Source organism: Notamacropus eugenii, chromosome 4 (assembly GCF_028372415.1).
Source record: "Notamacropus eugenii isolate mMacEug1 chromosome 4, mMacEug1.pri_v2, whole genome shotgun sequence".
NCBI lineage: Eukaryota > Metazoa > Chordata > Mammalia > Diprotodontia > Macropodidae > Notamacropus > Notamacropus eugenii.
In genome coordinates this window covers 250,878,692-250,895,819 of record NC_092875.1, presented here as the reverse complement: position 1 = coordinate 250,895,819, position 17,128 = coordinate 250,878,692, and the positions used below count along the sequence as shown (strand labels likewise).

Below are 17,128 nucleotides of genomic sequence, written 5' to 3'. Positions count from 1 at the left end.
TTCTAAAACTTTTTTTAAAAAAATCCAGGCACCTCCACTCTACTCTCCCAAGTTTTTCTGCTTAAACTAATTTTTTTTCTGTAACATAAAAACAAAGATTTATTAAGTGGCTATTCTGTACACAGCACTGGGTCTAAGAACTAAGCTTTCACTATAATTTCAGCATTCTTATATGTTAGTTTGCCAAGACTCACAAGGATGACCGATTTTAGCAAAGGAACTTCAGACAATGCTTCTGCAGCTTCTTCACCTCTGACATTTCAATGGTTTTAAAAAATGTCTCCACCAAAAGAAAATATACTAATAATGTGCACATTTTGTTGGCCTTTGAGAGATTTGATCTCTCTCTGCTAGAGATTTCCCACAGCAATAAAATAGGGTTTTAAAGAAGAACATCAGAAAAATGAAAGATCCTGCAACATAAATATCTTCAGTAAATTACTTGGTCTGAAGAATACCAACAACAATTGCTCATTGTGACTATTATGTCCAATTCTACAATGAGAGTAAAGCCAATAGCAGCTTAAATTTGTTCAAAGGGGTCGTCATCACAGTCTAAGATTTGAATGTTATCTCTGGCCTGAAGGAAACTGAATATCTTCTCTGAAGTTGAAAGCTTATTCAGGGTACAGTAGAAAGTGAGCTGAGTTTGAAGCCAGAGGCCCTATATTCAATTTTCACCTCTGACACCAACTATATAACCTTAGATGAGTCACTTATTTTCTGGGCCTCAGTTTCCTCTCTGTAGAATGAGGAGGTTGAACTAGGTAACTTCAAGGTTTCCTTCCAGCTCTAAGTCTATGATCCTATGACACAAAAGGTTCTAAAGATGCATAGCTCTGCCATAAACCTAACTCTAACAAAGTACCAAAAGCGTACCAGAAAAGAGTAATAATGAAAACCAAGGAGAAATGATCCTAAAATCTCTATCCAGGCAGGAATGCAGAAGGCTGAAAAACTCCTGCGAACATTTCTGAACAAAACAGAGTAGAGAAAGAGAAAGCCAGTTCAGGAAGTGAGGTCCTGAAGCCAGCAGGATCTCAGCTCTGGCCTGCTGAAGCAATAGGAGACACAGGCAGCCCCCACAGTTCACTACTATACAGAGAGGACAAGACAGTATGAACTGATCTGGGGCTAAGAAATTAGAAGCCAGCACCAGCAAGCCCATAAAGCTTTGTAGGATACGGGGTCACCACAACACGTAGGTGGCCACCAAGCGACCTGAAGTCAGTGCTCACAGCCTGGGGCCCAGATACTGGAGAGGACAGAGCCAATGCAACAACAAATGAGCAGACCCAGCATCAGGGGAAGAGGAGGCCTGAAACTAGCACTCTTATCTGACACCATTCAAAAAAAGAAGGAAAATACAGCTCCAGGAGAGGACCTGGCAAGAGTCCTGAATCAAAACAATTTGGAGTCTGTCAGGGACATACCAAGGGAAAGAACCAACTCTAAGTTGGGGCTTCTGCAAGGAGCAGGACACAGAGAAAGGCTAACCCCAAACACATGTTGGGTCACCAGGAAATGACAAAAGAGCCAGGAATTCTGACAGAGAGTGGTGCCTAAATACCCTTGGAGCACTAAAGCAGCACCTTCCAAGGCTCCAGAATGAAGAGGATCAAAGTGGAAAGAAAGAGAGACAAGTGACTGAGGAAAGAGGAGAGAGAAGAAGGAGGAAGAAAGATAGAAGGGACAGTTGGTATCCAAATATAGAGGAGGCAGTGAGGGAGAGGGCATCCGATATTCCTTACTCTTATTATCTGAATCAGACAAAAGAGGGCTGATGTTACAAACACAAAGTATTTGGTATAGAAACATGTTAAATTTAACAGGGAAATAGGACAGGCCCAGGCATGAGAAAAGGAGGGTTTAAAAAGGAAACTAGTCCAAAAGGAGGGAGTGGGGCATAGAGACACAAGCAAAATTAATTTCTACTTTAAAGGTGGATCAAAGGGGAGATGTAAAGGAGAAAAAAAAGTATAAAAACCAGTGATCAGGTTCAATCAATAAACACTAAGTGCTTACTATGTGCCAGTCACTATCCTAAGAACTGGAAACACAAAGAGAGGCAAAACCCTGCCCTCAAGAAGGTTACAATCTAATGGAAGAGGCAAGCAAAAATATATAACATACAAACAAGCTATATGCAGGATAAATAGGAAATCATTAATAAAGGGAAGGCAATAGAATGAAAAAAGCCTTGGGAAAAGATTTCCTGTAGAAGCTGGGATTTTAGCTGGGACTTAAAGGAAAACAGGGAAGCCAGTTGGCAGAGATGAGGGAAAACATTCCTAGCATAGGAGGCAGGCATAGAAAATGCCCAGAGCCAAGCAAGGATAGAGTGTCCTGTTCAAAGAACATCCAGGAGGCCACTGTCACTGTATCAAGGAGTATGTGTTTGGGAGTACAGTGTGAGAAGACTGGAAAGGTAGGAAACAGATACTGTACTATACTGCAGCATTAAATTAAATCTTTACTATGGTACTGTGTAACGCAGAAGCTGACAAACTTTTAGTTACAGGACCTCTCTACACTCTTAAAATTGTTAGGTTATCTATGTTTATATTTATAGTAGTAGAAACAAATTAAAACTTTTTGTATTATTATGAAAATAGTTGACTTTGAAGACCATTTCAACATATTTTGAGAACTGGTGTAAAGAATGGCAAATAGTAAGCATTTATTAAGATCCTACTACATGCTAGGCACTGTAGTGCACAAAGAACAGCAAAAGATAGCCCCTACCCACAAAGAGCTCACAGTCTAATGAGATGACAAGCAAAGACATGTACAAAGAAGCTTGTACAGGACCGAGAAGAAATAATCAGAAGAGATTGTTAAAGGCTTCCTTTAGAAGCCTTCCCAACCAAAACAGGGATTTGAACGAAGACAGTCAGGGAAGCCAAGAAACAGGGATGAGGAGGAAAGACATCCAAGCTATGGGGACAAATGGGCCTGTTGAGTCTGTAGACTGGATTTGAATCTCCGCTCCTCTTACTTGATACGCGAGCCTGGGGAAATTGGTCAAACTGTCTAACCCTCAGCTTCTAATCAGGATAATGGAAGACTACTTCTCTGCACTATTATAAAGATGCTGAGAATCTGTAAAGTACATAAATATTCTTCTTCATTTTTGCCATCAATTTAAAGAAAATACAATTCCCAAAGATCCTAAATAAACTACCTGATGATGACTAAGTCTTGCTTTTTGACCCTGCAAAACAATGGTATCAATCAAAAAGGGAAGTTAAGAAAGAGGCTAAAATTAACAACAGAATTGCTCAAATGTAATTTCAGACTGAAAGAAGAGATTACGAGGATCTCGATAAGTTATAGTTGCTAAGTGTCTACTTCATCAGAATCTGGAAAACAATACCTGAAATATCTACACAACGTAAATAGAAATAACAAGGCAAAGTGGACATGGTAATTTTCTAACACTACACTTTGGGCTGGCCCAAAAGAAGTGGGGAATCTGCTACAGCTTGTTCTACACCATCACACTCAGGTGATATGTAGATTAGTATCAGCTAATTCCTCTTACCCCTTTTTTAATCACGTTACATAGGTTCTGAGAGGAAGTAGGGAAGGGATAAATTAGAAAATGTGAATGATGCAAAAGCACTACAAAAGAATTATTCAAAGGACATTTAATTAGAGTTAGAGAGATTTCTGACCTGTGATATATTGATGTGAAGGAAGAACATTTCATGTCAAGTGCTCAAGTTAGCCTGATTTACATGCAGTCCCTCAAACTGATCTCTAGGTATGTAACATGATAAGCAGCCAAAGATATATTGAGTAGTGACATTCCCTCCTGGTCTCTTGGAGATGTGTCCCTGATAACTTATCAAATTCCCACAGTAGAAAATTGCAAAAAAACCAGTTTCATTAAGTCACTATTTTAGGATCTTTACATCCTAGTCATATGTTGAAGATAATGGAAGAAAACCCCATCACTACACTAGGCTTAGATGGGAGTCCTTCCAAATTGCAAGTTCTTAATTTTTTTTTTTTACATTGGTCAAACCAAGCCATTTACTTGGGCAAAAAACCCTCAGAGGACCCCCTGCAGTAAAATTTTCTAAAATGATCTTTTTTACTGCCTACTGTATTGGTACCAATAATATATGATGCATTTTTAAATCTATTTTCAGATCAGCTTTATTCTAAATCCAACAAGATTATAAACAACTCACCTATTAAAAAGGGTTATTGCTATTAATAAGTGAAGTACAAACTACAGTTAGAAAGTACAATAAATAGAGCATTGGGCTTGGAATCAGGAAGACCCATCTTCATGAGTTCAAACCCAGCCTCAGACACTTGCTGTGTGATGCTGGGCAAGTCATTTAACCCTGTTTGCCTCATCTATAAAATAAGCTGTAAAAAAAGGAAATGGCAAACCACTCCAGTATCTCTGCCAAGAAAACCCCAAACAGGGTCACAGATGGTCAAATATGTACTATATAAAAAACACTTTAAGAAACTACCAAATTAGACTTTCATAGGAGAAACCTGAAATGGACACCAAAAAACCATGCAATTGGAAAGGAGGTAGGCCAGTCATATAGTGACAAGGGAAAACTAATGCATGTTCCACTCACTGGTATCCAGTGGAGGCAGCTAGGTGGCTTAAGTGCATAGAGTGCTAGACCTGGTGTATGGAATACTGAGTTCAGATCTAACCTCAGTCATGCACTTAGGTGAGACCCTGGGCAAGTCACTTAACAGCTCTCTGCTTCAGTTTCTTTAACTGTAAAAAGAGGATAATAATAGTATCTCTCTCCCAAAGCGGAAGCTAGGTAGCACAGTGAACAGAGTGTTGGAAAACTCATTTTCCTAAGTTCAAATTGGGCCTCAGACACTGACTGTGTGACCCTGGGGGTAAATCACTTAACTCTAGTCCTTTTTGTTTCAGTTTTCTTTTCTGCTGAATCAACTAGAGAAAAAAAATGGCAAACCATTCCAGTATCTTTGCCAAGAAAACCCCAAACAGAATCACAAAGAGTTGGACAACTGAAAAATGACTGAACACGACTTCCCTAAGTTGTTGTGAGGATAACGTTGTATTTACCAAACAGTTTTCAAATCTTAAAAGTTCTATTTAATGCTAACTATTATTGCTATTATTATCCACATGATGTAAGAGAACGCTCTCAGAATTTTTGGAAGGACAAGGACATCAATTACACAAGGTGGAAGAAGGCACAAATGGAATGTAATCTATAGCACTAGAGGAAGTACACACATTGAAGAGACTCCAACTTCTCAAAGAATGTATGGATACTTCCTTTAACACCTCTCAAATAGAGTCATCTTGTGGTGGTTTTGGAGTCAGGAACATGAAGTTCAAATACTGCCTCTGATACTTGCTAGCCACATTTAAACTCCCAAGCTTCAGCTTCTTTGAAAATATGAAAGCACCAACCTCAAAGCGTAGCTGTGAGGATCAAATGAAGTAAATGCACACAAAGCATTTTGCCAGCTTTAAAGCACTACGTAAAAGAATTTTGTTATTATATACCTCAGCAGATGATCTGTGACAACTACTGTGACCAAAGATACCACTAGAAGCTAAACTTCTAAGGACAAGGGTAATTTTTAGCAACAAGATCGATACTCAAAGCCTTTGCAAGCTTTGTAGAATTTACATGGCCTTACACATTCTTTCCTCTTCAGTATTTCCACATACATAGTAAAACATAAAGGGGCTATACATGAAAGTGAATCTCTACTACTATGTAAAGTGTATTTTTCTTTTTAAGTATATAATAAATTCCATATTTAACTTCCAAAGATATTCCATTTGTGATTCCTCCTGCCTTTCCTTTTGTTCTCTTTTAATTTTTTTTTTTTTTGGAACCCTATCCCCATTCCCTTTCTCTTTCCCTCCTTCTCCCCAACTGAAAAGAAAAGCAAAACCTTTTTCACAAACATGACTAAGCAAAAAATTTCCACATTTACCAAGTACAAAAATGTATGTCTTGCTCTGTATCCTGAGTCCACCATCAAGATATGAGGCACATGATTCATCAACTATATGCTGGAATCTTAGGTAGTTGTTGTAATCAGAGTTCTTAAAGCTCTCAAAGTTGACTTTCCTTACATCATTTTTAACTGTATAAATTGTTCTCCTGGTTCTGCTCATTTTCCTCTCTATCAGGTTATACAAGTCTTCTAGGTTTCTCTGAAACCAACCCTTACATCAGAAGTATTAAACAAGTGGCAGCTAATAATCCTCAGTAGGGTCCAAAACAGATCAAAATATAATTGAAAAATATTTAACAAGATAAATGAAAATACAATAAAACATGGATAATGTTAAGATGTGGTTTCCTAAGGGAATATGCAATACACGGGGATCTTTATTATAGTTCCTATCTGAGTTTGATACAATTGCCTTACTACATTCCTTTTGGTACAATATTTATTCCATTGCATTCGTATACCATTAACCCCAACTGATGGGCACTGCAACCCATTTTCCACTTTTGCTACTCTAAAAAGAACTACTATGGGATCTTTCCTCTTTTTGATCCCTCTGAGGTACAGACCAAGATATGCATATAAATACAAGATATGTACTATATGTACGTAAAGAAAAACTACCGATTCAAGAAGTGAAAGTATGACAAGAAATCATTCCATGCATAGATGAACAGCCAGCAAATACAAAAACACAGAGAAAGGAGATCAAGAGCTGTGTATAAGAACAAATAGGCCAGGATGAACAGACACCTTGGAAGGGTGGGAGGGAACTAAGTCTAAGTAGACTGGAAAGGTACCAAACACTTAATAAATATTTACTGACTGACGCATGTTAAACAGAGGATTTTATATTTTATCTTAGAGGTAACTGAGAGTCAGTGAAGATCACTGAGTATTGTGGGGGGTGGAACAGAGTTAACATGGTCAGAGCTATCCTTTTTTTTTTATCTTTGGGGAGGGGGAAGCAATTGGGGTTAAGTGACTTGCCCAGGGTCACACAGCTAGTAAGTATCTGAGGCCTGAGTTCTATCCACTGCACCACCTAGCTGTCCGTTAAAAAAAAAAAAAAAAAAAAAAAAAAAAAAACTAAAAATTATCAAGGAAAACTGCCCTGAGATTCTAGAACCAGAGGGCAAAATAAATATTCAAGGAATCCACAGAACACCGCCTGAAAGAGATCCAAAAAGAGAAACTCCTAGGAACATTGTGGCCAAATTCCAGAGTTCCCAGGTCAAGGAGAAAATACTGCAGGCAGCTAGAAAGAAACAATTCAAGTATTGTGGAAATACAATCAGGATAACACAAGATCTAGCAGCCTCTACATTAAGGGATCGAAGGGCATGGAACAGTATATTCCAGAAGTCAAAGGAACTAGGACTAAAACCAAGAATCACCTACCCAGCAAAACTGACTATAATACTTCAGGGGAAAAAATGGTCTTTCAATGAAATAGAGGATTTTCAAGTATTCTTGATGAAAAGACCAGAGCTGAAAAGAAAATTTGACTTTCAAACACAAGAATGAAGAGAACCATGAAAAGGTGAACAGCAAAGTGAAGTCATAAGGGACTTACTAAAGCTGAACTATTTACATTCCTACATGGAAAGACAATATTTGTAACTCTTGAAACATTTCAGTATCTGGGTACTGGGTGGGATTACACATGCACACACGCTCACATACATAGAGACAGAGTGCACAGAGTGAATTGAATAGGATGGGATCATATCTTTAAAACAAAATGAAATCAAGCAGTGAGAGAGAAATATATTGGGAAGAGAAAGGGAGAAATTGAATGGGGCAAATTATCTCTCATAAAAGAGGCAATCAAAAGACTCATTGGTGGAGGGATAAAGAGGGGAGGTGAGAGAAAAACATGAAGTCTACTCTCATCACATTCCACTAAAGAAAAGAATAAAGTGCACACTCATTTTGGTAGGAAAACCTATCTCACAATACAGGAAAGTGGGGGATAAGGGGACAAGCAGGGTGGGGGGGATGATAGAAGGGAGGGCATGAGGAGGAGAGTGCAATTCGAGGTCGACACTCATGGGGAGGGATAGGATCAAAGGAGAATAGAAGTAATGGGGGACAGGATAGGATGGAGGGAAATATAGTTAGTCCTATACAACACAACTATTATGGAGGTCATTTGCAAAACTACACGGATATGGCCTATATTGAATTGCTTGCCTTCCAAGGGGAGGGGGTGGGGAGGGAGAGAGGAAGAGAAGTTGGAACTCAAAGTGTTAGGATCAACTGTCGAGTAATGTTCTTGCCACTAGGAAATGGGAAAGACAGGTAAAGGGGTATAGAAGGCTATCTGCCCCTACAGGACAGGGGAGAAGATGGAGACAAGGGCAGAGAGGGATGATAGAAGAGAGAGCAGATTGGTCATAGGGGCAATTAGAATGCTTGGTGTTTGGGGGGGGAGGGGATAAAAGGGGAGAAAATTTGTAACCCAAAATTTTGTGAAAATGAATGTTAAAAGTTAAATAAATAAATTTAATAAAAAAACAAACAAACAAAAAAAAAAAACAACCTTCAACCAAAAAAAAAAAAAAACAAAAAAAAAAAAACTAAGAACCCCTGCTCTAAGCAGACACAGAGAATAAGAAATGCACTTAATTACTGTTGTTGTTATTAACATTCATGATTAAGTGACTTTGCCCAGAGTAACAGAGCTAGTGTCAGGGGTGGGATGCAAACTCTAGGGTCCTTCTGACTCTAGGACCAGTTGTTCTATCCACTGCACCATCCAGCTACATCCAGATGCCCTCCCATCTTTTTTTCCTTAAGAAATTACTTTAGTGGCTATGTGAAAACAATGACTGGAAAAACTTACGAAAGGGAAGACCAATTAATTATGAAGCTATTTATTGCATTAGTTCAGGTAAGAGAACTGGAGACCATGCACCAAGAGTATTAACTAAACTTTAAGTGCTGTTAAGGGTTATTAACCTTTAGTCTTCGGAGAGATTTCAAGGAGTCTGTGAAATTGGATAGGAAAAAAAATTACATCTTAATTTTTACCAGTCTCTAACTGAAATTTAGCATTTCCTAAAATTTCCTTCTATTATGAATGTAGGCTACAAATCACAGTAGTATCAGGCTTTGCCAAAAGGTCAAAAAGGTCCACAACACAGAAGAGATTAAGAACCCCTGAGCTAAAGCATCGTGGGATGTTTAGTCTAGGGAAGAAAATAATAAGACTTGGAAGATATGAAAGTTGTCTTCAAATGCTATCATGTGGAAGGGTCAGACTCATTTAAGCTTGGCATCAGAGGGCAGAACTTGAAGCAACTGATAAAAATTATAAAGGTATTAATTTAGGCTTCCTGTAGGATATAAGTTAACCTTTTGTGTCAATGGACCCCTTCTGCAGTTTGGTAAAACCTATAACGTCCTTTTTAGAATGTTTTAAAAAGCATAAAATAAAAGAGAAAATTACAAAGGCAATCAATTATACTGAAATAAAGGGGGGAGGGGATGTGTGTATGCATATACACATGATCTTAAGACCCATAGGTCAAGAATCTCTGATTAGCTGTATCCAAAAAGTAGAATAAATAGTAGTGAATTATCCAATATGTCACTGGAAATCTTCCAAAAGAAGGTTCAGACAGTATTTTAGAGCAGGGATCAGCCTGAAGGCCAAATCCTGCCCATCATCTATTTTTGTACACTCCCCTGGCTAAAGATAATGAAATAATACAAAGAATATATTAATTAAGTCAGAGGGCTCAGTTCACTTCCAAGTGCTGCAACATGTGTGACCTTGGGCACATTTTTTTTTTTACACTTTTAAATACAATAAAACTTTACTTTAAAACACAAAAACCATTCTTGGTTCAAGGGGCTTATAGCAGGCCCCAGCCCAGGCTATAGTCTGGGGACTTCTTTCTTAGGCTGGTACAAGCTGGATCAGATACACTCTTAAATCCCTTAAAACTTTATAATCCTGTAATCTGCAAAGTTTAAGCAACCTAAATTTCTTCATCTGTAAAATAAGGTGTTAGACTAGATGACCCTTAAAGTTTCTTCCAGCTCTAAATCTGTCATCTGCAATGAAAATCTGACTTTGCTCCTAGATACTACTGCTGACTCTAGGTTTTCAAGGCACTACTTTCTCCTGGTTCTTCTCATTTCTATGTGATTGTTGCTTTTCTGACTCCACAAGATCATTTGTGGATTCATCATTTATATCAATTCTTCCTTGGGTGTTCCTGAATATTCTGTCCTAGGCCTTCTTCCCTTTTCTATATTCTATCTCTCTCCAGCGTCACGTCTCTCACTAACCAATGTGGTTCCCTAGGCAATTAGTAGTTGAGAAGCATCACAGGCCTTTTAGCCCATAATCAGCATTCAGGGCATCATAAAAGCACTTTGGATTGTTACTATCTATGTAAAACTGAATTTCATCTGCCTTCTTACTGAGCTAAGATTCCTAATCTCTTCTAATCTGAATCTCTCTAACTTTTCCTTGCACTTTATTTTTGATGGAATTCAACGCTCCCTTCTTAAAGACAGACAAACTATCCTGCTTGTAAACCCTGTGGAGTTATTTTTCATTTAGCAAGTTTCTAAATTTCTCCATCATCCATTAAACCAATCTAGATATTTGCAACTATTCTGGCTCAGAAAAGTAAATACAGTGGTGCTGTACACCAAATCCCTGAAAGCTGCGCACCCTTTTCTGCTCTGCTACCACCAATCATGTGTTGGCTCAGCTTTCCCTCCAAGTTAGCAGCAAACTGTTCACACACAGAGAAGTACTCTAATCTGTGGACATTAAGTGTTCTGCTCGTTATCTTGCCTTAGGGTTTGTCACTTTTGTTGAAGGTGAATGTTTAGCTTGGACAAGGCAAGTCTATGACTGGTCTAGCACTCTGCACCGCACTCCCTTCATCACTTCCACATGAAGTCAGTCTCTTCTCCTTACAGTGATATTGTCTATTAAATGCCAATGTTTGCTGCATCCACAAAGTTTTACTGCACTTAAACAGAAGACAGTTTGGTGATGAACAGGTCATGAGACACACAAGTTTTCAGTAGTAAGTGACCTGTTGCTCTTGCTGTTTCCGATTTCATTTCTCCTAAAGACCCCCTGCTATGTCTGATAGTCTGTGCCTACTCTGGCATTAAAGTCACCCAGAATTACAAGCTGAACACTTCCACAGTGTTCTCACTGGACCATCATCAACCAATCCTGAAGGCACTGATTGAATATATCAGGTTGAAGCTAATCCCTCCCTAGGTGAACTTCCTACTGAAGAAGAGATTTTGAATGCCAATTAGCCTCCTCTAATGTGGAAAAGCACATGGTGCTGAGATTTCCAAGGCAAGGGGGTCCAGGGTGCATACAAAAGCTGACTGAAATCTTCCAGGTTATATGATAAGAAGAAGCTATCCACCAGGAGTTCAAGGAAGCATCCACTGTTGATCTCTATAAAAGAAACAGAAACTGGTTGTCTGGGTGACAATTGGGCAGTGCGGGGTAGGAAGGAGGGAGGGTGTTCTCCCCTTTCCCCCCTTAATCATTGCTGGCAAGATTCTAGCCACAGTCCTCTCTAATAGCCTGATCCTTCACCATCCAGTGTGGCTTCAAAAAGGGTTAGGGAACAGCTGATAAAGTGTATGCTGCCTGATAACTCCAAAAAAAATGCCAGGAGCAGAACAGAAGTCTGTACACGTTCACTGATGTGATCAAAATACTGTCAATTTTAAGGACTTGTAGAAAATTATGGCAGAATTTGGTCTGCCCAGACAAGTTCATCAGTATTCTCCACCAGTTTCATGACGGCATGCTTATATGGGTATTGGACAATGGACAACACTCTCATACTTTCCCAGTGACCCACAGAGGGCTGTGTGTTTGCTCCCATGCTTTTTAGCATGATGTTTTCAGCAACGTTGTCAAATGCCTCTAATGAGGATGAAAACAGCATCAAGGTCACCTACCACACTGACAATAAACTATTTAACTTGAAAAAATTACAAACCTAGACTAAAGCACAGGAAGAGTTGGTGAGTGACCTTTTTGTTCACAGATTGACTGTGCACTCAATGCAGCCTCTGAGGCTGAGATGCAGAGTATGGGATCAATCCTGCACTGCTTGTGCTAATTCTGATCTGATAATACCAAGAAAACAGAGGATCTCCACTAAACAGCACCAAACCATGTAAGTGAAACAAACAGTTACAGCAAATGGAGAAATTCTGAATGCTACAGATAAGTTCTCTCACTTTGGCAGTATACTTTCCAGGGATGTACATGAAGATGATGAGGTTGATGCACTTACTGCCAAAGCTAACTCAGTGTTTGGGAGGCTCCAAAGTAAAGTGTGAGAGAGAAGAATATTAGGCTGCCTACCAAACGGAAGGTCTACAGCGCCACTGTGCTGAACTCGTTGTATGCTTATGAAAGCTGGACAGTATACCAGTCCGTACAAGAAAACTTAATTGCTTCCATTTGAATTTTCTTAGGAAGATTCTGAAGATCACCTGACAAGATACCATATCAGACTCTAAGATCCTTTCTGCAAATGAACTGCCAAGCATTCACACTCTACTGCAGTGAGTGCAACTCCAATGGGCTAGCCACATTGTTCAAATGTTTGGCTAAAAGACTATTTTACAGAGAACTCACACAAGGCAAGCACTCACATAAAGGTCAGAAGATGCAATACAAGGACACTCACAAGGTCTTTCTGAAGAACTTTGGAATTGATCATGAAACATAAGAGACACTAGCACAGGATGACTCAGTATGACATACCCTCATCAAAAAAGGTGCTAAGTTTTATGAGCAAAACAGAATTGAAATAACTCAAAAGAATGAGATACGCAAATTTATAAATATCTCCACTCCAAATATTCACATGGAGTATTTGTGTCTGATCTGTGGTAGAAGATCTTTCTGAGCTCATATTAGTCTGATCAACCACAGTTGGACACAGTTGACCCCAACAGTGATGCCATCTTCATCCTCTTAGAGCAGGAAGGCTTCATCAGTGATATCAGGTCACTGTTATGTCTCCAGTGCAGATAATTCTCAGATCCACACATACAGCCCTAGTCTCTCCACAGAGCTCTAGGTTCACATCAACAACTGCCAATTAGATTAGGCATTTCCAAGTGGATGTCCCATAGTCATCTAAAACTCAACATTTCCAAAAGAGAACTTATTATCTTTCCCTACAAACCCTTCCTCAACAAAGTTCCATGTTTCTACCAACTGCATCACCTGATCTTCTTGAGTCCCAAATTTTCAGACATTATCATTCTCTACTCCTTATTTTCCCACACTGAACCTCAGTTGCCATATCTTACCATTTCTACTTCAACATCTCTCATATCTAACCCCTTTGATCAACTAGATTATTGCAATAGCTTTTAAATTATCTCCCAGCCACAATTTTCCCTACTCCAATGCTTACTCCACATAGATGCCAAAATGATATTTCTTAAAAACAGATAGGGCCACATCATGTCCCAACTCAAACTCCAGTAGCTCTCTATTGCCTCAAAGCGCTTTTAAAGTCTTTCACAACTTGTTCCAAGTCTATCTTTCCAATCACATTACTATTACTCCCCTTTCCAAACTCTATACTCCAGACAAAATTGATTTATTTTTCATACATAATATTCTCATTTTATATTCATACCCTTGTACTATCTGGACTCTATACCTAAAATGCCATCCCTCACCAGCTTCACTTCACCAAATCCTAACTCCCTCCAAGACACAGCTGAAGCAATACTTTCTACATCATCCCTTTCTAACTCCTCCCAAACATCCTGCATTTACATATAGATATGCATGTATGTGTGTATATATATAGATACGTGTATATATATAGATACATGTACATACATCTTATCTTTGTTTTATATTTACTCTGCATGTTTATATATGCACATGCTGTCCCCCCAAAAAGAATATAAGCTCTCTGAAAGGAAGAATTGTTTTATTGTTCTATATTTATATCTTCAGTTCCACACCTAATGCTTAGAACAAGTAGGTGCTTACTAGAAGTCTTACAGTTGACTGTCTGCTCAGTTAAAAGACTTTATGCAAGTGAAAGTCACTTTATTTTCTCTGTTCTTCAGTTCCCTTATTTGTAAAATGAGGGATGGAAGTTATCTCTAAGGCTCCTTCTTGCATAAATTTATGATCTGTTCTCTTAGTATTCCAGATGTTTACTGGCATCATTTAACTACATCCTCTATGTTGGTAGTTCTCAAACTTTTTGCTCTCATAAACCACCTGACATTTAAAAACTGACGCCTCCCAAAGGGCTTCTATTTCTGTGGGTTATAGCTAAGAATATTTCATGTATCAAATATTAAAACATAAGTATTTACAATTATGAAAACAATTTTGACCTCACAGACCTTCTGTGAAAGGGTCTCAGGGACAGTCAACTGGCCCAGGGTCAATAAAGTTTATTTTAGAAAACCAAACCAAAAAGATCTCTATCTGTGTTGTAGTAGAAGTAGTAGCAGCAGCAGCAGCACCACTACCACCAAGAGCAGACATCTGTATAGATTTTATGGTTTACAAAAAAGTTATCTATCTACATACACACACACACACACACACACACACATATCTGTTCCTATGATACTCACTTAAACCCTCTGAACTGGGTACTACAGGTCTTTTTATTCTATTCCACAAGAAATTGGTATTTCAGAAATTCCGGGTCACATGTAGTTACAAATGCTGGAGAAGGGATTCTAACACAGGTCTTTCCCAATTCTTCAGACTAAACTCCTACTTTCAAGTTCTGCCATCTCTAGCTTGTAATTAAGTATGTCCTTCCAGAAAGGTTCTAGAAACAGTATCACAATACTTAGAGAGGAAAAAAACCTTATCAAAGTCTGTATTTTAAGTTCACATTAAATCAATACAGCTTTATTAAATACCCACAATATGCTCCACACTAAGAAGAAACCAAACTCTAGACCCAGAGGAGCTCACAATGCAATCTAGTTGAAGAGACATCGCAGATGAAAATGCAATGCACAGTAGTGTGAAAAAGTGCTAAATTGCACAGTACAGATTATTAATACAAGTTCAGAGAAAGCCAAAATTGTCAAGTTTCCTGAAAGAAGACTAAAACTAGGTTTAAAACCTCAGCAAGATTTTAAAAATAACAGAATATCAGAAATGAAATGAGCTCCCAGAGGTCTAGTTTAACCCATATCTGAGAAGTAATTATCTGACAAGAGAATGAAATACTTAGTATGATGTCTGGATGTCATAGTAGGTGCTTAATAATGTTTATTGATTGATTGGAACTCAGCAATTATCATGGAAGCCCATTCTACTTCTTAACAACAATACTAGAAAGATTTTCTGTAGAAAGAGCTGAAAAATGCCTCTCTGCCATTGCTCCTACTTCTGGAGCCAGGTAAAACCAATTTAATCCACAAAGATACCTATCAAGTGAAGAATAGAAACATGTCCATTTCCAGGCAGTTAGGGAGTGCAGTAGATAAGAATGCTGGGTCTGGAGTCAGGAAGTTGCGAAACCAAATCCATCCATGCACACTTTTAATAGCTGTAGGACCATGGGCAAACCATTTAACTTTTGTCTCGATTTCTCAACTGAGAAGGAATAACTACCTACTTTCCAGGGTTGTTGTAAGGCTCAAATGAGGTAATATTTGTTAAGCACAATGTCTGACACACAGTATGCCCTGCATAAAATGCTTATTCTATTCCCTCTTCTCCTGTCATTTCACCAAACCTTGTTGGTCTCCGCTTACAACTTAAGTCTTTCTATCATCCAAGTTTTTTGGAAGTGGACCAGTATGTGTGTGTTTCCTTCCTAAAATATAACTAGAACTGAACACCATAATTCTGACATTATCTGGCCAAGTCATTTTCTGGATACCATACTTTTATTAATGAAGTCTAAAGTCATATTAGCTTTTTTTCCCCCCTTTCTTCTAGGGTAGGAGGGCTTCTGTACCACACTACTGACTCATACTGAACCTGCAGCACATTCCCAGTCTCTCTCACATGACTCTCATTACAGACAATATTCTTCTTGTGAAGCTACACTGCTGTAAAATCAAAGTATCATACTATTAAATGTCAAAATTACAAATGAACTATTAAGTAACAGAATGACATTTGGTAGGTGACATATTGCCAACAACTGTGTGTCTACTTCTTGTATACAAATAACTAAAAAAGGAAGTAGTTTGGTCATGTAATGAGAAAAAGGAAATGATCTCACACTGACAACCCCAAGTACTGTCCTGGTATGCTGAAAATATCAGAAGACTCAGAGGAAGGTGTCCAGAGCCCTGGGTAAATTCTCTGTCAAGGATTTATAGAAGGACATAAACAACCATTACATCAGATGAAAGGGCATAAATGAGCTGTGTGGCTTGAACCTGTATAGTAAGAACTTAAACCAATAAGATGATGGACCCAAGGAAGTAGGACTTTAAATTTAACTTTGTAAAATTTTGTTTTACTAAATTTGTCTGAAATATTTGGTCTGTCTAATCTGTCAAGGTGTTTTGGGATCCTAGTTTTATCTTAACAATATATTAGCCATTTTCCACTTGCTATCATTGACAAATCTGTTAAGTGTGCCACCTGTACCTTTACCTTTTTCTTTATTAATGACACTCAATCAGCCAGGTTTGAAACCTTGGAATAAATCACCTTTAATTACTTTGTATCCCTTACCCCACACATCAAGTAGGCTGCCAAATATTATATATTAATTTCTATAGGCTAACATTCCAGGTTTCTTCTCCATTGATCTAATTCTTAATAGATGGTCATCTAATCCAACCCCCACCCAAATATAAATTCCTTTTCAAAATTCCCAAATGGTCCTTCAGACTTTATTTGAAGACCTAGAGTGACAAAGAACATCTGTCCATCAAGGCATCTAATTCTACTCATATGAACATGCTGTGAGCCAAGGATGCTGGTAGACCTGGGGCAGCTTAACTCCCTCATTCTCAGATGTACAGAGATCTGTTATGAACCAAGATGCTGTGAAAAGTCCTTGGGGAGTGTGAATTAACTTTGCCCCAAAGTGGATTGACTCTAAAACCCAGCTGCAAGCCCACTGGGTAATGAATATTTAAGGACCATTCCATG

At 38.5% G+C, this 17,128-nt stretch overlaps 1 protein-coding gene across 2 annotated transcripts in view; it reads right to left on the bottom strand.

Annotated features, from left to right (window-relative positions):
* Nucleotides 1–17,128, bottom strand: part of TAF4B (TATA-box binding protein associated factor 4b) — a 188,960-nt gene that overhangs the window by 141,767 nt on the left and 30,065 nt on the right. The gene's annotated exons all lie outside the window — the stretch shown is intronic.